Below are 23,821 nucleotides of genomic sequence, written 5' to 3'. Positions count from 1 at the left end.
AAATTCTACAATGCATTTGCCCAACCTGTGTTTCATTGTCCAAGTGTAGAGGAGATCACATTGTGAGTGGCGAATACAATAGACTGGATTGAATGAAGTGCAGGGCAAGACTGCTTCACCTGGAAGATTTGGATGTTCATGATGGAGGAAATCAACAGGCAGGTGTTACAAGATAATAAAATGTGAGGCTGGATGAACACAGCAGGCCAAGCAGCATCTCAGGAACACAAAAGCTGACGTTTCGGGCCTAGACCCTTCATCTGATGAAGGGTCTAGGCCCAAAACGTCAGCTTTTGTGCTCCTGAGATGCTGCTTGGCCTGCTGTGTTCATCCAGCCTCACATTTTATTATCTTGGAATTCTCCAGCATCTGCAGTTCCCATTATCTCTGAGGCAGATGTTACACCTTCTGTGATTTGCAGGTGTAGAAGCATGCAGGTGGTGGGAGTGGAGGAGGAGTGGACCACGGTGTCCCGGAGGTAACGGTCCCTGCAGAAGGCTGACAAGGGAGGGGGAGGAGAATATGTGTCTAGCGGTGGCTTCAGAGTTGTGGGGAAGGATCAGATCAAGGGTGTGGCCACAGGTATACACAAGGACCTCAGTTATGCGTGTCTCTTTGTAGGGTGTATGGAAAATTCCTTGCTCTAATCCTACTCGGGTCCCTCCCAACAACTGCTTCTATAGTACATCTATGACATCATCAGTGCTGCTTCCCTCTCTCAACTGAAATTAGAAAAGGTTATCAATTTCACTTGCAATTTCCACATCACTTTCACTTTCACCTGGTCCGTCGCTGAATCCTCCTTTTCCTTCCTTGACATCTCTCTTTCTATTTCTGGGGATAGACTGAACACACATCCATGATAAATCCATTGACTCTCACAGTTACCTTGACTGTACATTCTCACACCCTGCTTCCATCTCCAGCACATCCCTCACCTTCCTGGACCTCTCAGTCTCCATCTCAGGTAACCAGCTTGTAACTGATGTCCATTTCAAGCCCACCGACTCCCACAGCTACCTAGAATACACCTCCTCCCACCCACCCTCCTGCAAAAATTCCATCCCCTATTCCCAATTCCTCCGCCTCCGCCGCATCTGCTCCCACGATAAGACATTCCACTCCCGCACATCCCAGATGTCCAAGTTCTTCAAGGACCGCAACTTTCCCCCCACAGTGATCGAGAACGCCGTTGACCACGTCTCCCGTATTTCCCGCAACACATCCCTCACACCCCGCCCCCGCCACAACCGCCCAAAGAGGATCCCCCTCGTTCTCACACACCACCCTACCAACCTCCGGATACAACGCATCATCCTCTGACACTTCCGCCACCTACAATCCGACCCCACCACCCAAGACATTTTTCCATCCCCACCCCTGTCTGCTTTGTGGAGAGACCACTCTCTCCATGACTCCCTTGTTTGCTCCACACTGCCCTCCAACCCCACCACACCTGGCACCTTCCCCTGCAACCGCAGGAAATGCTACACGTGCCCCCACACCTCCTCCCTCACCCCTATCCCAGGCCCCAAGATGACATTCCACATTAAGCAGAGGTTCACCTGCACATCTGCCAATGTGGTATACTGTATCCACTGTACCCGGTGTGGCTTCCTCTACATTGGGGAAACCAAGTGGAGGCTTGGGGACCGCTTTGCAGAACGCCTCCACTCGGATTGCAATAAACAACTGCACCTCCCAGTCGTGAACCATTTTAACTCCCCCTCCTATTCTTTAGATGACATGTCCGTCATGGGCCTCCTGCAGTGCCACAATGATGCCACCCGAAGGTTGCAGGAACAGCAACTCATATTTCCACTTGGGAACCCTGCAGCCCAATGGTATCAATGTGGACTTCACAAGCTTCAAAATCTCCCCTTCCCCCACTGTATGCCAAAACCAGCCCAGCTCGTCCCCTCCCCCCACTGCACCACACAACCAGCCCAGCTCTTCCCCTCCACCCACTGCATCCCAAAACCAGCCCAGACTGTCTCTGCCTCCCTAACTTGTTCTTCCTCTCACCCATCCCTTCCTCCCACCCCAAGCCGCACCTCCATCTCCTACCTTCTAACCTCATCCCACCTCCTTGACCTGTCCGTCTTCCCTGTACTGACCTATCCCCTCCCTACCTCCCCACCTATACTCTCCTCTCCACCTATCTTTTTTTCTCTCCATCTTCGGTCCGCCTCCCCCTCTGTCCCTATTTATTCCAGAACCCTCACCCCATCCCCCTCTCTGATGAAGGGTCTAGACCCGAAACGTCAGCTTTTGTGCTCCTGAGATGCTGCTGGGCCTGCTGTGTTCATCCAGCCTCACATTTTATTATCTTGGATTCTCCAGCATCTGCAGTTCCCATTATCACTCCTGTAAAGTCTCTTTTCTGTTTTCCCAGTTCCCCCGTCTCTGTTGTATCCTTTCCAATGATGCCAGCTTCTACGTCTGAAACACATTTCTTATTATCTAGCCATTGCTTATAACATTAGGCAATTTGTGTGGCTCAAGATTTTATGATCATTTTATCAGAACTGACTTGAGATAATAAATCTTATAATTGCAAGGACAGATCAATCTCCGATACTCAGAGCAAGCTGATCATCACATAACAAGAAAAAGACCCTGCCTAAATAGGCTGTCCCAAAGGAACAATTTCATTTTCACCTGCAAGATTGTGTTTCTTCTCAACAGATGCTCAGCCATAACTTCACGTGAAGACCCAAGAAACATCCAGTCTTCCACGTCCAGTTATCTTCAAAGAATCAGGAGAAATAAACATGACCTCTTTTCATCTTAAAGGACTGATTTAAGGCACGGGATTTGTTTCTTGTTAATCACCCAATAATCTGAGTACATTCATCATCCCTCGAACATCATCTTTCTTGTGTGTATGCATCTGTTTATGATGGAGTGAATATTTTATTTCGTTCTTGTTTCAGGCATTGTGCAAACTAAAATTTATTTGTTCCTTTGATTTAACCTTACCAGAAAACGTGTTTGTATCTATCTTTTTAAAGTTGCACTCCTCTTGAATATGTATTTTGTTGCCAACCATTGAGAGCTGAAGGACATGGGGAAACAATATCCCAGCATTTCTCCCCATCAGTTATATACTTCCCTTCCAGGAATATGTATGACAGAGCCCTGCCTTTTTTTTGAGCCATGTCTCTGTTATTGCCACATAGCATTTTTCCACCAGGAATATTGTGCTGGCAATTTGACAATGCTGTTACCAAATTCTATGCATTCATACATATGCATGGTAACACTAACTCTAATTTGGCTTTATTATCTTCCCCTTAAGCTGAAGTCAGCTACCACTTTGCTGTTTCCTTATCTGGCTAGTTTCAATATTCCTTACATCTCTCTTCTTTTCGCCTCTGGTTCCCACTCCTGTCAAGCTATTTTAAATCCTTCTCTATAATGCTAACAAATCTTTCTGCAAGAAAATTGGTCCCAACTCCTTTTAGGTACAAACCATTTGACCTCTACTTGTCCCAACTCTCTCAGAGCTATTGCAAATGTTCAAAAAATCTCAAGTCTTTCCTTGTACACCATCTTTCCAGTCATGGAAATCATCAGCTTTATCTTTCCATTTTTCTGTTCATTTGTGCATGCTATGAGGGGAGGGTGCCTGCTGACCCATGGAGTCTCAATGCACTGGAGAAACACCACCATGTCTTCGCAAGGTCCTTCAAATCTGGAGGCAAGAAATGTGGCCTAGTGTCAATGTTCCATCCCAAGCCTAGTATCGAGGTAGAAATCAATCAAAACCAACTCCTGTGTGTGGGACATGTCATTTGTATTTGTGACACCATACTCGGAAAGAAATGGCTTGAATGCAATTCTGTTGTGGAAGGGGGTTGTAAGAAAAAGGGAGAAAATTACACGGACTATGGCCATTTTTCAGCACTTTCTGACTACTGGACTGGTGCCCGAGGATTGAAGTCGTGGATAATTGGAGGAATTAAAAGCCAAGTAGCTTAGCTTCAGTTGTGGAAAAATTACTGAAATCAATTTTCAGGGACAGTATTAACCATAATTTGGAAAGGCATAGATTAACAAAAATAGTGTTGGCATAGATTTGTTAAGGGAGGGTCACTTCTGCCTAACTTGGTTAATTGTTTTAAAATTTAAAACAAGATGACGGGAAAGTTTGAGGGTGAATGTTGTCTACATGGATTTCAGCTAGGCTTTATAAGGTTCCAGACTGCCAATGGGCCAATCGAGTAAAAACCTTGGAATCCAAAGAGTTGCAATTTAGATGTGAGATCAGTTTAGTGGCAGAAAGCAAAGGGTAGTGCTCACAAGGTGTTTGCAAGCCATACAAAAATTGGCCATAGGTTTGGCCGGGAAGAGGTAGGCTTTAGACTTCAGGAGGACATAGACAGTTCAGTCAGTCAGGCAGACTTGTAGAAAATGGATTACAGTCTGGAGAACACTGAGAAAATACATGTGGAAGGTGAAATAAGGCTCAGTGGGAGTATACTGAGTCCTGTGGAGGAACTGGAGTGTCTTGATTGTCTTGGCATGTCTGTCCGCAGACCTTTCAAGATTCTGGGCAAGTCAATGAGGTAGTTTAGAAGGCATATGACATGCTTTCCTGTATTAGTGGAAGAACAGAATATAAGGGCAAGGAAATTAAGCCGTAGTTGTCTCCAAAAGTACCGAGACCACAGCTTGAGTATCATATACAGTTCTGGACACCGGAGTGCTGGAAATATGTGATATTGCAGAATTGACGAGGAAATCGCAAAGGACCAGAAAACTTTTAACTGTGAAGAAAGATTGAATAAGTTGTTACAACGAATAATGCTTAAAAAAGAAATCATTTAATGTTTAGATAGCTAACTACAATTACGCTATTTATTTCAGTAGAGGAATCGGGGGTGGGGGGGAAAGGGTCGATTTAAAGTAACTGGTGGAAGTATAAGAGGGGAGATGAATAAACATTTTTCACACGTATGCTGCCTCAGACATGGAATTTACTGCCTGAAAGGGAGTTAGGGATGAAATCTCTCCAAGTACATGTATAAGTACTGTGGTGTCTGCTGGAAGAACCTTGCTGTGCAAGGTTAGGGATCAAGTGCTGAACGATGGGATTAGACTAGTGGAGCTCTTTATCAATTGACATGGACATGATGGATTGATTAGTCTTCTTCCGTGTGGTCAATTTGTTATGAGTTCTGATTCTTTTCCAAGCTTCTGAGTTTGCTGGATTTGTCCTGTTTGTGTGTATCTCTTATTTGTTAGGATTTTTCTTCTACTGTAGTGCACATTGCTTCAAGTGATGGTGAATCAGTTATTGATGTTTTCAAATCAACCTGTTCAAAAATTTATTACACCTCAGTGGACCAGGTAAGACTTGAACTTGCACCTTCTATCTCAGAATTACGGACACGACCACAAATGAATTGGTTATTGACTGCATTTAATCTAAGCTTACATTGTGTACCAGTAATTATATTTTGCATCACCTTTTAAATAGAAGCTTAATTGTAGTAATATTACTATTTTTTGAGTAATAGCTCAAGAAAATATTTATTAAGCAACCCATGTGATACATAGTCTTTGTGTGACTTTAAAATATTTTCTAGCATTATGCTTGTCAGCGAGTGCAAGGTATATAGTTTACAATAATGTCCAAGGGCTTAAACAGTAAACTGGGATTCACCACACTGACAGTCAACACAAGGAATGTGCATCAAGCCAGTGATGTGTTTAAAGAAAATACAGGCAGTTTTACTTTGAAGTGCTCAACATCTGCTCTCTCTCTAAGGGCACACACATAAGAAAATATTTTGTTTGACTGACACTAGATGTCTAAGATCACTCTGATTCTCTCACCAAGAATAGATTTATTAGGAAGATATAACAAACAAAAAATCATGACCAGAATCTCTGATAACAAAGTCGTTTCTCACCTGCAGGCTAAAGTATTGAATTCTATCAAAGTTAACACTGAATTGACAACCAGCCCAGCTCTTCCCCTCCCCCCACTGCATCCCAAAACCAATCCAACCTGTCTCTGCCTCCCTAACCTGTTCTTCCTCTCACCCAACCCTTCCTCCCACCCCAAGCCGCACCCCCATCTACCTACTAACCTCATCCCACCTCCTTGACCTGTCTGTCTTCCCTGGACTGACCTATCCCCTCCCTACCTCCCCACCTATACTCTCTCCACCTATCTTCTTTTCTCTCCATCTTCGGTCCGCCTCCCCCTCTGTCCCTATTTATTCCAGAACCCTCACCCCATCCCCCTCTCTGATGAAGGGTCTAGGCCCGAAACGTCAGCTTTTGTGCTCCTGAGATGCTGCTTGGCCTGCTGTGTTCATCCAGCCTCACATTTTATTGTACTGAATTGATGATGACTGGATTTGCCATTCCTGATTCTTCTTTTTAGTGTAACAGCAAATATGGATATGGATTTTTTTTTAAAAAGCATAAACTTGTAGTAATCTGTTCCAATTTTGGAATTACTGCCCCCTTCCTAGTTAATGTGGTATCGAGAAGTAGATCAACAAAGATAAGGATATATGAGACTTGAAGTGAGTAGAACTCCTAGTACAGAAATCGGAACTTGGTATGGAGATATATTCCCTGCTTGACTTGAAGCTACTGAGGGAAAGAATGGTGGTGGGTCAGATGAGGTGGAGCACTGATTTTGACTCATTGGGCGCCCAGCACTGAGACTGCTAGTTGTCTTAAAAGCAAAATCTGCTGATTTGAGCTGAAGTGTCTGATGGGACCAGAGGGGATTGAGATGTCACAGGTGAGTTGGAGGTAAGCTGCTCCAGTAACAAAGTGAGGAGAACGTGCACATAGAACTATTGAATGTTCAACAAACTAATATGTTCTGGTAAGGTGAGTGCAATCTCTGATCTTCCAGCTTTCTCTCTGACTTCTACCTCTTCTGGTTGAAAAGGTCGAGGTGGAAACCTGGAGCACATTTTAATAAAACATAATTGGTTGTCTACTTGAAGAGCCATGACCTGATGCCACAGACTGAGCCGACACATAACCTGCGGAAGCTATGGGCGCATATTGCTCATGAACATGGTAGGGATGTGGGATGGGCGGTCCGGCCAAATTACTAACTCCTCTGACTGACCCTGATCCGTCATGCTGGGGAGGAGCTGTCAGAACTAAGACAGGCAGCTCAAAATGAATAAGGACAGGTGACATTGGACCTATGACAATAATATCTCTTCTTTTATCCTAGCAGGGGAAATGGGAACAGGAAACAGCCGCAATGAAAATTAGTCCATTTTTTCTATCGTATTGCCCTGAGGAAGCAGTTAGTGTGGAGAGAACCAAACTAGTGGAAGAAGAGGCTTCAGTCCTAGCAATATGGGAGCTCATGATGGACCTGATAATTACAGAAAACAAAATTGTCATTAATGGTGTGCAATGTACTCCACTCTGGCTGATTAGTGTATCATGCACTGAATAGCATTTTGTGGTAGCCTGAACATGCAACAGCTTCTGGTATCTAGGGTTAGTTTTCACCCCTTGTGTGTCTTCTATAGCAATAGATATCCAACACATGGCGCAGACGCATACGCACGTATACACACACATCCGCACGCATACGCACACACACGTGCACACATACACACACATGTATGCATGCGCGCACACACACACACACACGAGATGAAAAAGAAACATTGTCACACTTTCAGGGTGCATGTTCCCTTAGTGCAACTGCATTCCCTTGGATGGACCGGGCATGTATCTTGAATAGGTGGCACAGACTGAACATCATAGCCTTGTGGCCAGGACATGGTGCCAGATGCAGGGGGACTTAGAGGACGGAGACCAGACACAAAGCATCTCAGTTGGGCACAGGAGTAAGGCCATGGAAAGCATGAGAAAGGATGTTTTACCTGACCAGCTGTAGGAGATGTACTGAACACTCGCTGAGTCAGTATGCTGTCATTGGCAGTCTGAACGAGTCATTCAGCTCATGTGTCCCATATTGGCTCAGGACCTTGAGTGCATGAACTGTTCCATGGACAAGCTCATCAACTTTGTGGAGAACCAAATGGAATGTGCATGCAGGAAATGTACAATAACATCCAGAGGATGTTTGAGAAATGAGGTATTGTGGAGTGGTCAATGGTGTTGGTAGTACAGAGATCTTCTGAGGATATGCTGTAACATAGCCATTATTGCCCAGTAACAGCTGAGGGTGTCATGGAGGTGGATGAGGTCCACCCTGTGAGGGACCCCCTCATCATCCTTCTGCTCCTTAGCCTCTCTGACTGAGGGACCATCTGAGCATGAGTGCTCAATGATCAAGAGTGTCACTGAATTGCCTACTGGGACTTCTCCATAGTAAGAATGACCACCTTGTTCATCTCCACCACAAGCTTGAGAGAAACAAGCCACTGCCTCTATATCCCTGAATCACACAAGGGCAACCTAGCATTGGAGTGGATGATTGTGGGGTCCTTCGTCTTGCTTGGAGCATTAAGTGAATCCTTGGGTGTGCACTTCCAGTCTTTGCCTACTTGCTTCTGTTCATCCTGTGATGAGCTGTTTCATTCTGGGGTGTCTCCATGTTAAAGTTAACATGCTTTTGGAGGGAGGTAATGTGAAGATCACTTCTGACCAACATGACACAAACTCTAGGTGGAGGGCACTGGATAATACTGCTCAACTGATTGCATCCTCAAAAGCACAATGACTTGTTAGCTTATTGTTTTACTTAATGCCTTACTGTATAGATAGCTTTGGTTCTATTGCCTCTGTGTCTCAGCCTCTAGCTCTTGGATATGGGTGAGTAGACATTTCTTGAAAAGATTTCCCTTTGTCCTCTGGTTTCCATTTGTGAATTTTGGAGGTTTATGCTATGATGTCAGGACTGCTGGGGGATGAATCAGAGATAATAGGAACTGCAGATGCTGGAGAATCCAAGATAACAAGGTGTGGAGCTATATGAACCCAGCAGGCCAAGCAGCATCGTAAGAGCATGTTTCGGGCCTAGACCCTTCATCAGAAATGGGGGAGGAGAAGAGGATTCTGAAATAAATAGGGAGAAGGGGGAGGCGGATTGAAGATGGATAGAGGAAAAGATAGGTGGAGAAGAGACAGACAAGTTAAGGTGATACACTGCAGCCCAAGTGTATCAATGTGAACTATACAAGCTTCAAAATCTTCCCTCCCCCGACCGCATCCTCAAACCACCCCAGCTCGTCCCCGCCTCCCTAACCATTCGTCCCACCTCAAGCCCTCCTCCCATCCCCTACCCACTAACCTCATCCCGCCTCTTTGACCTGTCTGTCCTCCCTAGACCAACCTATCCCCTCCCTAACTCTCCACCTACACTCACCTTTACTGGCTCCAACCCCACCTCTTTGACCTGTCTGTCTCCACGCCACCTATCTTCTCCTTTATCCATCTTCTGCCCGCCTCCCTCTCTCTCCCTGTTTATTTCAGAACCCCCTTCCCCTCCCCCATTTCTGAAGAAGGCATTGAGCTGAAACATCAGCTTTCCTGTTCCTCTGATGCTGCATGGCCTGCTGCATTCATCCAGCTCTACACCATGTTATCTCACTTTCTCTTTTTATTTCAGACTTCCAGCATCTGTGCAATTTTGCTTTAATTACTGCATGGCCTGCTCATGGTAAGAGGTTGGGAAATATGCAGGGTGAGAGGAACTGTCATGCAATGATTTTGGAGGAGGTAGGGGCTGGGGATGGGCTGACAGCAGATTACAAGCTTTTCATTTGAGTGTCAATGGATAGTGCCTTTCTTAAAAACAAAAAGGTTTTGAATAGTCATGGGCTGAATACATTTCACCAACCTAAATATTACAAATTGGGTTCTACAACTGGCCTTTTGCAATTTCACCTTGCAAATTTAAGCAACCATGTTCCCAAGACTGTGGTAGACACATACAAAAATTTGGGCAGGGGTTGGGAATCAGTGCAGTGGTTGAAATATCAATCACCCCATCCCTCTTCATTTAGAGCAAATATACAAGCCACCAGTTGGAAATAACCCTCCATGTTTGATCAGTTTTCTTTGCTGTAATAAGCGAAGACTGCAGAAGAGCATACTAGGAACAGCACCAAACATATCAAAGAACAAACTATCACCCTAATGAAGCTACAAAACAAGAAAATTTCCATGACTCACAACATAAATGGCAAGCAACAGACAGGGCCAAGTGCCCTGCAACTAACAGATTAGATCTAGGCTCTGCAGCCCAGCCACATCCAGTCATGAATAGTGACGGATAGTTTAGCAACCAATAGGAGGAGCCTCCACAAATATCGGCATCCTCAATGATGGTGGGAGCCCAACACATCAGCACAAAGTACAAAGCTGAGGTATTTGTATTTATCTTTAGCTAGAAATGTTGGGCGAATGATCCATGTCAATCTCCTTCAGAAATCCCCAGCCTCTCAGATGCTAATCTTCAACCAATTTGATTAATTCCATATGATAACCCATAGAAAGGGTCAGAGGCACTGGATACTTCAATGGCGATGGGCCCTGACAACAATCTGGCAACTGTACCAAGAACCTGTCCTCTAGGACTAACCGTACCTGTTGCCAAGTGGTTCCACAACAACTTCAACACCAGCATCTACATGTTAATGTGGAAAATTGTCCAGGTATGTACTGGATACAAAAAGAAGGACAAATCCAACCCGGCAATTACAACCTACCTTCGATCAACAGTAAAATGGCCTAAGGATTTGTCCACTTTGCTATCCTGCAGAACTTGCGAAGAAATGACCTGCTCACTAATGCACAATTTGGGTTCCAGCAGGGCCATTCGCTTCTGAACCTTGTTACAGCCTTGGTCCAAATATGTATAAAAGAACTGAATTCTAGAGTTGAGCTGAGAGCGATTGCCCTTGTCATCAAGGCAACATTTGACTGAATGTGGCTTCAAGAACGCTTTTAAAAACTGGAATCAGTGGGAACCAGGGGAAGTATTCTGTGCAGGATGCTGATATACATGATATCTAGAAAGATAGTTGTTGAAGGTCAATCAACTCAGCTCTGACCCCAGGAACTTTTCAAGGAAGTGCCCTATGCCTAGCCATCTTCAGCATCTTCATCAATGACCTTCCTTCCAGTATAAGATCCAATGTTTGCTAACAATTGTACAATGTTCAGCAACATTTGTTCTCCTGAGATACTGAAACAAGCCCTAACAATATGCAGCAAGACCTGAAAAATCAACGTCTCATTTTAAGCTGTCAAATGGCAAATAATAATTATGGCATTCAAGGGTTGCCACTGATCATATCCAATAAGTAAAGCTCTTGATGTTTGGGGTACTACCATTGCAACATCTCCCACTTTCTACATCTTAGGGGTTACCATTGCCTAGATACTTAACAAACCAGCTACATAAATACTGTGGCTACGCCAGCAGCCTGGAAGGTGGGAATTTTGCAGCAAGCACCACATCTCCTGATTCTCTAATGCCTGTCTACAATCTACAAGGCACAAGGAAGAGTGTAATGGAATATTCTCCATTCTCTAGAACGAATACAGCTGTAACAGCTGAAGACATTTGATGCTATCTAGGAGAAAGCACTGCTCGATTGGCACCCCATCCAAACATTCACTCCTTCCACTCATGAATGTACAGTGACCAGCAGTGAGTATTATAAACAAGATTCTCCTTCTGCAGCAGTACCTTCAACCCGATAACCTCTCCCATTTAGAAGGATATGGGCAGCAGATGTAAGGGAACACCGCCGCCTGCAAGCCCCCCTCTAAGCCATATGCGTTGGAGCTACATTGCCAGGGCTTCACTCTCTCAGAATCAATATCCTAGAAGCCTCTCCCTAACAGCGCTGTGGGTTTACCCACACCCCATGAGTTGCAGTGATTCAAGAATGCGATACAGTACTACCTTTTCTGGGGCAGTTAGAGATGATGTTAACTGATGCTGGTTTATCTAGTGATGCCTCATTAAAGAATAAAGATAAACTATGATATCAGAGATAATAGGAACTGCAGATGTCATCTCAATTTTAACCTCACTGTGAAGCCTCTTCTAGGGATGCCTAACCTGAAGAAGTTACCCTCCTCCATCCAGACAAACCTCAGGGGATCTCTCTCCCACTGCAACTCTCTTGTAATCTCTTCGGCCCATTTCTGATGAAAGGCCTAGGCCCGTAACGTCAGCATTTCTGCTTCTAAGATGCTGCTTGGCCTGCTGTGTTCATCCGGCTCTGCACTCTGTTATCTCTTATAAACTATGATATGCTCTTTTAATAATTGTAATTGTAATAGTTTTGTCAAAGTAGATAAAGAGCAGAGGTTGTTATGCAGAGAGACTGAAGGTAAAGAAATTATTGCATGCAGGGTCTCCATCTTCACCATTTTAATCATGAACGTCTTGCAATGAAGATACAATGAAGTTCTTCATGTAGCTCATTGTAATTGACTGCAATCAGTCCATTTAAATTTAACAACATTATCATGAACCCAGTCAAATGATGTGTGGAAGTGAACTTATGGGGATTAGGGCCAAGAGTGAATGTTAGAGCTGGATGAGGACAGTTGAGAAAAACAAACCTTTGCTCTGAGGATGGGGCTGAGTTCAAAATGCTAGGTAGACCGTCACTCATCAAAGCTGGATAGGTTATGTTAATGATGCTATTTTAGTGAAATTTGAACAGTTTGTACTTCGATTTGGAAACCACCACCATATTTTTTTTGAAAATTGATGATTGGTGACAGCCTTGGGTCAAACAAAGGGGCACAAATACAGCATGTTACCGTAAATAGAATTCTGGTGTTTTGAACATTTCTTCCATAGCTAAAATGCAAAATGCTGAATAATGGAAACAGGAGAAAAATGTAGTGTAACATTTGAAATGAATTAATATTAGAGTATAATGTACTTTGTTTCCTTTTCAACTGAGTGATGTAACATTTAAGCCAAATTTTCTGCCTAACTATTTAACCTGTGTAATAAAAATCAAGTTGTGAGCACAAAGTATCCTTAATTTTAAGAAGTATGAAGAGAATGCAGATTTATTGCAGGAGAAACTTCCACCTCTCCAGTTAACCTCATGATTTTACATTTCAGAATGGCTTCTACTGCTTGGAGCAATAAATATAAGAGCGTTTTTAAAATTTTCTTCTGATGAATTGTAGCAGTCAGTGAATGCTAAAGAAACCCAAACTGACGCATTGCAAGAAGTGCTTCTATTTGAATCTGCCCGAGGTGCTGATGTATCAGTTTGATGGTGGATGATTAGGCATATGCCATCTGTTCGTTGATAAACAGAGCACATATTGACTGACTGCTAATGCAGCCATTTTTCAATTATTTTAGGAGCCCATTGAAGGGCCCATGATTAATAGTATCTGCTTCAGCACAAAAGCAGATTGCTAATTTAGAGCAAGAGCTTTGTGCCATAGATTGAAACCAACTCAGCATTGGCTTAAGTCTGTCCAAATTCAATATTAGGATCGATATGGTCAACAGAAAGAAGGAACTTTCATCCAAGCACTCTTAAAATCCAAGTCTTGAGGTAAAATGATAGCATTCTAACCTCACTGCAGTATCCAATCCCACATAATGTTAAATCTTAAATGGCAGAATCAACAGGTGATATATGCATAAATTTATTTACACGGCCCCTAAACTGTAGTATTTCCATGTGAAATTGTTGTCCTTTCCTTTTCCTGAGACAAATTAATTCCTCAAAAAATCCAGTTATCTTTCTTTTTAACATTGTCTTGAATTTTATGATATGAGTATCCAAGGGATTTATGGAAAATAGAAGTGAATAACAAAAGATGCATTTTCCCACTGTTTTGGTTATTGATTAGCTCAAAGGACAAGTGTTAGTAAGTGCCTTAATGATTCTTGGTTTATATTGTTTCACTGATTGCAAATGAAGTTCGGGATAAGTAAATGACCTTATCCCTCACTCCACAGTTACATTATGCAGGTTTATCACAGGAATCAGGTGTATTATGCATACCATTTGCCATTACCATTAGAGAGCAAAAGTATTAACTATGCTGACTAATTTGAAAATTCAATCAGTATTCATACTGTGATCAGAGATAATGGGAATTGCAGATGCTGGAGAATCCAAGATAACAAAGTGTGAAGCTGGATGAACACAGCAGGCCAAGCAGCATCTCAGGAGCACAAAAGCTGACGTTTCAGGCCTAGACCCTTCTTCAGAGAGAGGGATGGGGAGAGGGTTCTGGAATAAATAGGCAGAGAGGGGGAGGCGGACCGAAGATGGAGAGAAAAGAAGATAGGTAGAGAGGAGAGTTTAGGTTGGGAGGTAGGGAGGGGATAGGTCAGTCCAGGGAAGACGGACAGGTCAAGGAGGCGGGATGTGGTTAGTAGGTAGGAAATTGAGGTGCAGCTTGAGGTGGGAGGAAGGGATAGGTGAGAGGAAGAACAGGTTAGGGAGGCGGGGATGAACTGGGCTGGTTTTGGGATGCAGTGGTGGGAGAGGATGAGTTGGGCTGGTTTTGGGATGCAGTGGGAGGAGAGGATGAGCTGGGCTGGTTTTGGCATACAGTGGGGGAAGGGGAGATTTTGAAGCTTGTGAAGTCCACATTGATACCATTGAGCTGCAGGGTTCCCAAGCGGAAATATGAGTTGCTGTTCCTGCAACCTTCGGGTGGCATCATTGTGGCACTGCAGGAGGCCCATGACGGACATGTCATCTAAAGAATAGGAGGGGGAGTTAAAATGGTTCACGACTGGGAGGTGCAGTTGTTTATTGCGATCCGAGTGGAGGCGTTCTGCAAAGCGGTCCCCAAGCCTCCACTTGGTTTCCCCAATGTAGAGGAAGCCACACCGGGTACAGTGGATACAGTATACCACATTGGCAGATATGCAGGTGAACATCTGCTTAATATGGAAAGTCATCTTGGGGCCTGGGATCGGGGTGAGGGAGGAGGTGTGGGGGCAAGTGAAGCACTTCCTGCGGTTGCAGGGGAAGGTGCCGGGTGTAGTGATTTGATTTTGCGCAAAATGAAATCTTCAAGCATTATCAGAATTGTCAACGCTGAGCAATGTTAGAATTGAGATTTATTATTGAAGCAATGAGACAGATTGTCAATCCAATTGAAAGCACGGGGAGAAATTTATTTGTACTTTATAAACAATAGGTTTGCAAATGTAGTTGTACATCATGCTACTTCTATCCCCAAATACTTTGCGCTTCAAAAGGAGAGTGTATGTGTGACTAGTACATGAGCTGCTTCTGGTACAAAGTAGATGTTATGCCATACCATGCATAAAATTGTGTCTAATGACTTTTATTGTCTTGACACACAAGAACCTGAAAATAGGTAAAGCACCTGGATACGGGTTAGAAACTGGTTTGTCTTGTCAGTGAATTTTGTTCATGAACCCAGCCAGCAGATAGAATGGCCAAACGGTGTGTTGATTCTTGCGCCTTCAGTAACCAGTGGAATGGGTGAGAGGCATTTAAGTGCAAACATCAGTGAATATCTCCACTTCCAACATTATGATGGAGGTAAGGTCATAGATGATGAAGTTGAAAATGGTCGATCTGAGGGCTCCATTTGTAGTGATGTTCCTGGCATGAAATGATAGGACTCCAACAACTAAAGCCATCTTTCTTTTGCCTCCAATTTTGTTTGGACCTTTTGATGCCAGACATAGTCAAGTGCAAACTTGATGTTATGACAATACTGTGGCTTTAAGAAGCGTATCTTATATTGATTTTTTTTTCTATGAAGAAAGGTTGAAACAGAGGTAAAGAGGGGTCTGTGCCAAGCCCATCAAATAAACAGCTTGTGATGTCTTGGGTTTTTTTTTAACATTGGAACAATAGAAGCAGCATGAAGGGGTGGTATCAAGTTCAGTCAGAACCAGGATTTTAGTGGTTACTGGGATCTTAAGGCTGGATATGGAAGCTGTTACTCCTCTCCGTTAAAGCTAAAAGTTTGGGTTCCCTTCCTGTTGCTAGAATTGCATGTGAGACAATATATTTTACCGAATTTGCCTCGGCCAAGGATGTGTTTATGGGATGATACCATATCGGGAAAGTTGCTGTTTAGAAATTAAATGATCTATTATTCTGCTAAGTTTTCCAATAGTGCTAAGTTATTTGAATACATCTTTCTTTTGTTTGTATTTCAACGACAAAATAAGAATAAAGTGTTATTTGCTTCTAGCCTCATAGTTTCGAATTGCAACTAGAACACACAACCTTACACTTGCCTTTTGAAAATAAGAAAGCATTGGAATCTAGGCTGTCTTTTTGATATATTTTGAGGGGATTTGGTCTGGTCCATAACAATGTCAATGGCAATCATTCTCACTTTGTGTCTGGAATTCAGCTTTTTTGTCTATGTTTGGACCAATCCTGTAATAATTCAGCCCTGCCAGAACCCAAACTGAGTATCAGTGAGCAGGTTATTGCTGTGCATGTGCCACTTGCTAGCACTGTTGATGACACCTTATATCACTTTTTATTGAACGTCAAGAATAGACTGAAAAGTCTGTATTTTGTTATGTTTCATTTGTCCTGCTTTATGTACACAGGACCTACCTGGTTAATTTTCCAAATTGTTGGGTAGATATCATATTGCAACGGCATGAGAACTTGATTAGAGATGCACATCTTCAATACTATTGCAAAAGTAGTCTTTGCAGTATCCATAAGACCATAAGACATAGGAGTGGAAGTAAGGCCATTTGGCCCATCGAGTCCACTCCGCCATTTAATCAAGTCTGATGGGCATTTCAAATCCCCTTCCCTGCACTCTCCCTGTAGCCCTTGATTCCTTGTGAGATCAACAATTTATCGTTCTTTGCGTTGAAGACGTTTAACGTACATATAACTGTTTTATCATATCATATGGAGTGAGTTGATTTGGTTGCACCAGTGGGCACTTCAGGAAGAGTTCGAGATGGATCATCTACTCGCACATCTGGCTGAAAATGAATGCAGATGCTTCACCCTTGTCTTTTTGCACTGAGGCACTGGGCTGCCTCATCTTTGAGATAGGGATATTTGTGGAGCCTTCTTCTCCTGTTATTTGTTTATTTATCTACTACTATTCATAACTGGATGACACATGACTGCAGAGCTTCAATCTAATCCATCAGTTGTGGAATTACTTTGTCTTGTTTATTTCTGTAACTTCACAAAGTTGACACCTCTTTGAGCAATGTGTGGTGCTGCTCCTAACATGTCTTGCTGCACTCCATTATTGAAACAGAGGTGATCACCTGGCTTTATGGTAATGGTAGAATGAGGTATATGCCAGGCCTTGAGGCTACAGATTGTGGCTAAATGCATTCCTGCTGCTCATGATGGCCCACAGTACCTGGTGAATGCCCAGTTGTGAATCATTAGATCTGTTTGAAGTCTGTCTCGTGTAGCGTTGTAGTAGTGCTGCAAATTGCAATGAAAGTATCCACACTTCAGGTGGGATTTTGATTCCACAATGACTGTGCGGTGGTCACTGCTACTTGCAGTAATTGGCAATATCAGCATTGTAATGATGCTCAATGTAAGCTCAAGGAACAGCATCTCTTCTTTCAATCAGAAACTTTATTGCCTTATGAACGCTGAGGTTGATCATTTCAGGCTGCAATCTTTAGCTTCAAATTAATTCGATTTATTTGCAACATTTGATTTTACTTTTATTTTTCCATCTGGTTTTGCTTTCAAGTAACAACTTTTCATCATTCTACTATTCATATCTCCTCAAGTTACCTCTTTTTTGTCTTTACACTCTCCATTACCATCGATTTTGGCCTTGCAGCATTAATGTTTTCGTTAGATAATAAAGTGTGAAGCTGGATGAACACAGCAGGCCAAGCAGCATCTCAGGAGCACAAAAGCTGATGTTTCAGGCATAGACCCTTCATCAGAGAGGGTTTTTGTTTTTGTTTTTGTTATTTAAGCTTTCTTATCACCCCCTCCATGATCAGCAAAGTTTATGATGAATGGCGGGGCAGGCTCAAACTACCGGATAGACTACTGCTCATATCTTCTGTTTCCTATCAGACACTTGCCTTAAGTTTTTTTTTCCTCACCCTGCCCTTTTTCACATTCTCAAAACTATTTCATGTCTAAATTCTTTCAGTAATTGTTATCTTTCTTTTTCATACATGCTACCTGAACTATTAGTAATTTTTTTGAAGAATTCGTACACTGTGGAAACCGGCCCTTTGGCCCACAATGACCCTTAGACCACCCCACGCAGACCCGTCCCCCTAATCTACACATCCCGGAACATGATGGGCAATTTAGCATGGTCAATCCACCTAGCCTGCCCATCTTTGGACTGTAGGAAGAAACCAGAAGAAACCCACACAGACACAGGGAGAACGTGCAAACTCCACACAGACAGTTCCCCAAGGGTGGAGCCGAACCCAGGTCCCTGGTGCTGTGAGGCTGCAGTGCTAACCACTGAGCCACTGTGCTGACCTATTGCCAGCATATTTTTTACAAATTTCAGTGTCTGCAGTATTTTGGTTTCATATGATCATGTTTTAGAATTAATAGCATTCATTTTTAAAAATATGTTACATGCACTTTTACTGTCGTTGAATCTAATTTGATGTGGGGGATTTATAGCTGCAATAAATCATTGCCTAAACAGCTGCCAACAATGATTATTAATGGCTACCCCAAATTAGCTGAGTAATGAATCTGAAGTATTGACCCAAAATTGCTGTTAAATTAACAGTGAGATGAATATTTATGTGCAAATTCCATACTGTCTATCAATTCTACATGCCATCCATTATCTCTCCCGTCTCTGCTACTGCTAAAACTATGTCAGCATCTTCTTACTTTGTAAACACCAGTACAAAGTACTCACTCAGTATTCTCGATTTGCCCTGCATCTCAAGCAGATATCATCCTTTCTGTCCATAACAGGCCTCAGAACTTCTCTTGCTACCTCATTAATATTAGGAAGCCAGAAGAAGATTTTTAGGTTTTTTAGTTTAATTGTCCATCTATTCCTGTATTTTGTCTTTGTCTTCATCTTCATTTCCCTTCTCCGCTTCTTGTAATTGGCCTTGTTCTCACTTGTAGATTACACTTGATCCACACCATAAACCTAATTTTTAAAGTTCATCAAGTCTCTGTCTTTCTAGTTGTCTAAGGAGCACTAGTTTTGGTCCCTTTCTTCTTGCTGAAAAGGACTGTGTCACTACCTGAGACATCTCCTTACAGATCACCCATTGATCTGTTACAGTTTTTCCTGGTAATCTTTGATTCTATTTTCACCTGACTAGATATCTAAACATATTGAAGATTGCCTACTTCCAACTGGAAAGTTACACCTTGAATTGTTCTTCATTCCTAACCTAAAACTTGTGATACGATGATCACTCTTACACAAATGTTGTCTCAAAGACACTTGATTTCTTTGGTCAACCACATTTCCCAGCACTAGAACCAGCAACACCTCCTTTCTACTATTTCTTTAATTCATTCAAGAAATGTATGCATCTTTGGCTGGGCCAACATTTATTCCATATCCCTGGTTGCCATTGAGAAGGTGATGGTGCATTGCCTTCTTGAACTACTGCAGGTAGCTCCACAATGCCATTAGATAAGGAGTTCCAGAATTTTGACCTAGGGACACTGAAGGAAGGATGATATATTTCAAAGTCAGGATGATGACTGGCTTGGAAGAGAACTTGCAAGTGATCGTGTTTTCATTTATTCGCTGCCCTTGTCATGGGTTTAGAAGGTACTATGTAAGGAACCTCGGTAAGTCTCTGCAAAGCATCTTGTAGATGGTGCAGCTTGTTGTTACTAAGTGACGATAGTAAACAAAGTGGATGCTTGTGGATGTGGTGCCAATCAAACTGATCGCTTTGGCTTTCTTGAGCACTCACTCTTGCTCTCTCTCATGTGCCCTCTCTCTGAGATGGAATTATCAACCCTTTTACTTTCTTCGTCATAACCTTTCTTCTTCACAACTTTCTCAGGGCAATGGGGAGGTGATAGCCTAGTGATATTATCACTGGACTGTTAATCCAGAGATCCAGATAATGTTGTGGGGATCCAGTTTTGAATCCTGCCATGCCAGATGATGGAATTTGCATTCAATAAATATCTGAATTGAAGAATCTAATGATAACTTTGAATCCATTGACGATTGTCAGGGAAAAACCCATCTGGTTCACTGATGTCCTTTAGGGAAGGAAACTGCCTTCCTTACCTGGCCTAGCCTACACGTGACTCCAGGCCCACAATGTGGTTCATTCTTAACTGCCTTCTGGGTAATTAGGGATGGGCAATGAATGCTGTATAGCCAGCGACACCCTCATTCAGTGAATGAATAAAGGAAAAAAAAAATAGATTCTGTCCTACTATGCTGGGGCGGTGAAACACAGACTGGGTGATTGCTTTGCAGAACACCTATGATCTGTCTGCAAAGATAACCCTGACCAACATTTCTGTCTTAAGCTTGCAGCAGTGGCCCAGAGAAGTTCAGTGAAAGGTGGGAGAACATCATCTCATTTCCCATTTGGGAGCACAGCAACTTCAGGACTCCACATCCAGTTGAATAAATTTGGGACCTGAGTACCTTCTTCCTTGTCCTTACCCCAAGCCCCATACACCAGGTCTTTTCATCACACGAACTAGTACCACAAACAACCCATTGTCTACCACTGATGGTCCCCATTAGCAGCTGTTATTTTCTCAGGGTGACCTTTAGCCATTCCTTTGTCTACCTAACTGTGGTTCTCTCTCTGTGGACCACATCTCTAACTATTGTTCACCTCCTGTCTTCAACATGCATACCACCTTTTCCAACCAAAATCAGTTCTGAAGAATGGTCACTGGACCAAAACATTAACCTTCTTTCTCTCCACAGATGCTGCCAGACCTGTTAAGGTTCTCCAGCCACTTCTGATCTTATTTTAAATACAGTGGATGTTGTATGGTGTTGTCATGGACATTTATACATGGAAAACATTTGAAAAGCATAACAGGTTTAAATATTGGAGCAATTTAAGGGGTATAATTAGGGATGTGGAGCAACTTGAGTTAAAAATTGGTCAGAAGATAGAAAACAATACGAGTTGAGGACAGGTTGAAGTAGGTTGCAGTATTGTCAGATTTTCTCCTGGCATTTCTCCTGCTCATGATGTGTCTTAATAATATGATGCAAGACTAGAGCAAATGTCCAAAATACAGAGAGCATTAACATAGAGAGCAAGGGATATTAATAAAAGGGACATTCATCGGGTGGTGGTATATGATGTTGGAGCTTAAAGTGTTATGTTTCAAAGACAAGTTAATAGCTACACTTTTGAGGTGGCTGACAGTAGGATTTGGGGTTCAGGATCAACAGATGCAAAGTATCATCTCAAATGGAAAAGGCCATTTTAAAAAAGGAAACTATTGAATACAGGAATTTCTTTCCATTGATTTAGAATAGAATAGTTGAATTGTAAGGTCAATATGTAGGAAAATTCAGTAATACACCAATTAGAACACAAGTACAGCTTTATTTATTTTAGAAGGATGGTGAAACGGTGTGGTGTGGATTTGTTGGGATGTTGTGTAGCTTGAGGGCATCCAAACAAAACAATGAAAAATTTGACTACTTTTTGTTTGAACAGAGGGAATTATTTGAAGATTTCAAAGGGAGTGGCTAAAATTATGAAGGGAAAGGAAAGAATAGAGAGAAATAAAGTTTACAGTAATTGTAGGGTGTAGAACTTTGGTGGAAGTTGGAGATGTTTAGGACACATTAGAAGGTAGCGTTTTACGCAGAGGATTGTGAAGATTGCAGTACTAGAACTAGAGATTGATAGCATTTTACAATAGATTAGCTAGATGATTGAATTAAGTGGGGGGGGAAGTTATTTAGAAACAGATAATTTACATGATAGGAAGACTGTTGGTATGAAGGGTGATGACTAAATTCGAATGGGTTTGCCACATTTCTGTGTTTAAATAACTGTGTACAGACTATTACAGTGACCTGTTTAAAATACCAAGTCTTTTCTATTGGCTGTAGGATTAAGGTTTCAGGAAGCATTAATTGCATTCTAAGTACCATGTTTTGATAGTGTTGTTATTTTAAGCTGCAGCACAAAAATGCCATACATCTAAATGTCTTGCATTATTAATAACCTGGGTATCAGTAAGCACATTCTCTTGTACTTGTAAAATGAGTTCCTTTATAGCTAATAGCTGAAATATTTAATGAAAACTTTGCCACTGATCGTTGTCACTTTCAGAGTTATTACTAAGTGACAGGAGATGACACTTCTTGTAAGCTGACATATCAAAATGGAGACCACACTCTCATTAGCAATGTAGTTTGATTTTCTTTCTCCAGCGTTACCAAATTATGAAAAGCTTCACTATATATAATTTATAGAATTATTGCAAACAGGCTCTTGACAATAGGTAAAGTTTGATTTTGACAAAGAAACGAGTTATATTCATCTTAAAATCTGATTTCTATTTTTCACGTAAATTAATTTAATACTTAGTTTAAATCATCATTGCTGTACAACTGAACAAAACATGTCAGGTGCAAGTTAAGTGGAAACAGACAAAAAAATTTCCAACAGAAATGGAGGATAATGGGAAAGGAAACATAAAATAATTTAAGTAATCAAAGCAGACAAGAAGTGAAGTCAGAGAACAAAAATTATGAGAGATTTCAGGATGATGGTGGGAACGTTAGGCAGAGTGATTAGGGTGCAGGTATGGCGGGCAGTAGGGAGCTGCAGGAACAGAGGTAGAAGGAAAAGCATATCCATATTACTTCCTAAGCACTTTCTTGAGAGCTGACTGCTAATTTTGCATTCCTAGGACTTCAGTGTGAGTAACATCACTTATCCTTGACACACAACACCTTCACCATTGGGATCTGCGATGACACTTGCTATTATCAGTTCCTGAAATATCCCATGATGTAAAATATTATCCCACCATGATTACTACTCTGCAATTTCATTCTGGAGATTTTTAGTGACATATTTGAGACCATTTGATCCTCCTTTAACAGTTTACAGATTCCTCCAGCTGTTTTGTTACCAACTGTTCAGTGGCTAACAAGCAGTTCTGACGGGTTTTTACTAAAAACATATAGAAGAATCTCATAGGAGAATAAAATAAAAGCAGAATATTATTACTGTTTGAAAAAAAATCTGGATTTCCATGAGTTAATATGAAATTAGTAGCAAAAATCCTATTTTAATTGTGATTAATATTGTGCTTAATAATCTTGCATAATTGACAAGAGTACTGCTGACACTATCAAATAAAATGAAGTACGTTGTTGTTGTGGGCTCATTCACTGTAAACTTTGTTTTATAAGTAATGTAATTCTTCACTTGTTGTTATATGTCTTTACCATATGTTATTGCTTACATTTTTGGTCAATAGAATTGTAAATATTTAACATTCAAATAATCAAAATGTACCTCAAATATTTCTTAATTTCTTTCTCTGATGACCTTCATCTATAACTTAAGTTTCTCAATATTGATTTGAATAATGTTTTTAGCCTAATCTTGAGTAAGGTTACCTGTATAAGTACGAAAAACAGAAATTGTTGGAAAATCTCAGTAGGTCTGGCAGGATCTGTGGAGAGAAAACATAATTAACATTTCTGGACCAGTGACTCTTCTTATCATTTTATTATCTTGGAATTCTCCAGCATCTGCAGTTCCCATTATCTCTGACTCTTCTTCAGAGCTGTTTTTTGTTTCTTGATTTCCAACATCCACAGTTCTTTTGGTTTTTGACCTCAAGTAGTTTGCCACAACGCTAATAGACTGGAAGGTATCTGACATAAGTGACTGCTTGGCCATGAAATGATGTTGGATTTT

General features: G+C 41.9%; 1 protein-coding gene and 1 long non-coding RNA gene across 2 annotated transcripts in view; one reads left to right on the top strand and one right to left on the bottom strand.

Moving 5' to 3' along the window:
• LOC132210535 (uncharacterized) overlaps positions 1-23,568 on the bottom strand; it is a 64,150-nt gene extending 40,582 nt beyond the window's left edge. Inside the window, exon 1 of the long non-coding RNA XR_009446658.1 lies at positions 23,518-23,568. This is a non-coding gene — a long non-coding RNA (uncharacterized LOC132210535). The remainder of the gene's footprint in view (positions 1-23,517) is intronic.
• The window catches only part of kcnab1a (potassium voltage-gated channel subfamily A regulatory beta subunit 1a), a 207,758-nt gene that overhangs the window by 53,389 nt on the left and 130,548 nt on the right, over positions 1-23,821 (top strand). The window lies entirely within an intron of this gene.

This window comes from Stegostoma tigrinum, chromosome 14, assembly GCF_030684315.1.
Source record: "Stegostoma tigrinum isolate sSteTig4 chromosome 14, sSteTig4.hap1, whole genome shotgun sequence".
In the NCBI taxonomy this organism is placed as follows: Eukaryota; Metazoa; Chordata; class Chondrichthyes; order Orectolobiformes; family Stegostomatidae; genus Stegostoma; species Stegostoma tigrinum.
This window is presented reverse-complemented; position numbering and strand designations above follow the sequence as displayed.